This window comes from Pteropus vampyrus, unplaced genomic scaffold (assembly GCF_000151845.1).
Source record: "Pteropus vampyrus isolate Shadow unplaced genomic scaffold, Pvam_2.0 Scaffold71, whole genome shotgun sequence".
Taxonomy (NCBI): Eukaryota; Metazoa; Chordata; class Mammalia; order Chiroptera; family Pteropodidae; genus Pteropus; species Pteropus vampyrus.
In genome coordinates this window covers 2,114,466-2,116,629 of record NW_011888852.1, presented here as the reverse complement: position 1 = coordinate 2,116,629, position 2,164 = coordinate 2,114,466, and the positions used below count along the sequence as shown (strand labels likewise).

The following is a 2,164-nucleotide window of genomic DNA, read 5'->3' as shown; positions in this document are numbered from 1 at the left end:
GGTTATTATGTTTAATACCCTAAGCTGATGTTTTCTCTGGGTCTGCCCGTGAAATGGTCATGGGACTTGGTATATGAGACCCTGAGGCACATGTCAGTGCCACAACAGAGGGGTGACAGCAAAGTCCTCACACATCGATGTGCAATCTGCATGTTGCAATCTGCTACAGTTCATGTATGTCCTTTGTGCCCCACTCCCGCCCCGAAGAGGCTGGCATCCTACCCGCCCAGGACCTGTGATGAGGTTACCTCACACGGCAAAAGGCTTTTTGCAGATGTGGTCAGGTAAAGGAATCTGAGGTGAAGAGATGGTCCTGGATCATCTGGGTGGGCCTAGCGTAACCACCGGAGTCCTTAAAAATGAAGAGAGAAGGCAGGAGGTCACAGTGAAAGATGTGACATCTGAAGCAGAAGTCAGAGTGACATGAATGGAACCCAAATTTTGCCACCCTGAAGCTGCTGTTTTGGGACATTAATTTTAAGCTGTTTATTAAGAAACAAGACTCAGAAAGAACCTTTGACCCTCCCCCACTTCCTGTCCAAGAGATTCAGCCGGAAAAACCTGCTTTAGGAAGGAAGCTGGGCTTAGCCACCTTCATGATCTTGACCCAGCGTCAGTTGGCAAGACTCCAAGCTAGACGTCCCGTGTCCCCGGTTTCTGAGTTGCCCAGAAGAATCCGTCTGCCGTGTGTGTGTTCTGCTCTTACTTAACCACCTGTACGTCGCTCATTCTCACTTCTGAAATCTCAGACCCACCCCATCCCACTACTCCTTTGTCCAAAATGACATATATACCCAATGTGGCCTCACTGTCTTTGGAATTTTAATGCTCAGATGAATTCCCCATGCCCATGTATTAAAATGTTTGATTTTCTCCTGTTAATCTGTCTCTGTTCATGTGATTATTAGCCCAGCTAGTCTACGTGGGAGAGAAAGTATTAACTTTTTTTTTGAGCTCCACAGACGTAATTACCGGAAGGGAGCCATAAGCCAAGGAATGCGGGCAGCCCCTGGAAGCCGGAATAATGTCTGGAAGCTACAATAACCCAAGTTATTGCATATATTAATTTTCCACTGTTACTGTACCAAATTGCCACAGATGGAGCCACTTAAAACAACACACAGTTATTGTCTCACAGTTTGAAGGTCAGAAGTCCAAGAATAGCGTGGCTCCGTTGGACCCCAGTTTAGAATCTCACGAAGCCTAAATCAAGGCTTGTGTTGATTCCTGGAGGTTCTGGGAATGAATCTGCTTCAAGCTCTTTCAGGTGGTTGGCCAAATTCAGTTTCTTGTATGATCGAGGTCTTTATTTCTGTGCTGGCTGTCAGCCAGGAGCCAGGCTATGCTACTGGAGCCTGCCTGCATCCTTCTCATGCTTGCCATGTGGCCTGCTCCCAGCAGCGGCACGGAGAGGCCCTCACATTCAGAATCTCCTGACTTCCGCTTCCATCGGGAAACTCCTACTCCAGCCAGAGGAAGAGCTCTGCTCTGCTCTTAAGACTTAATGTGATGACACGGAACCACTGAGATAATCCAAGTTAAGCTCTCTATTTTAATGTCTAAAGTCCCTTTGCCATGTCAGGGAACACAGGCTCCAGAGATTCGAGAGTATAGGCACACCTCATTTCATTGTGCTTCGCTTTATTGCTATTCACAGATGTTGTATGTTTTACGAATTAAAGGTTTGTGGCAACCCTGCATCAAACAAGTCGCTCAGCACCATTTTTCCAATAGTATATGCTCGCTTCATGTCTCTGTGTGACATTTTGGTAATTCTCATAATATTCCAAATTTTTTTTTTTTTTTTTTATGCCTACAGCACCTGGTCTTCCTAGGTGGTCTCCCATGCAAGTACTAACCAGGCCCAACCCTGCTTAGCTTCCGAGATCAGACAGACATCAGGCTTATTCAGGCTGGCATGGCCGTAGACCATGGACCATGGTAGCTCCACTGGAACGTGAACCCAGGACCTTCTGCGTGTAAAGCAGACATGCTAACCGCTACACTATGGAACCACGTCCCAAACTTTTTCTTATTATTGCATTTTTTATGGTGATCTGGGATCGGTGATCTTTGATGTTACTATTGTAATTGCTTTGGGGCATCATGAATGGCTTTCGTAGAAGATGGCATATATTGTGTGTGTTCTGACTGCTCCACCAAC

General features: G+C 46.3%; 1 pseudogene; it reads right to left on the bottom strand.

The window, feature by feature from the left end:
• Positions 1 to 1,810: 1,810 nt before the first annotated feature.
• LOC111741023 lies at positions 1,811 to 1,930 on the bottom strand (annotated as a pseudogene).
• Positions 1,931 to 2,164: the final 234 nt, after the last annotated feature.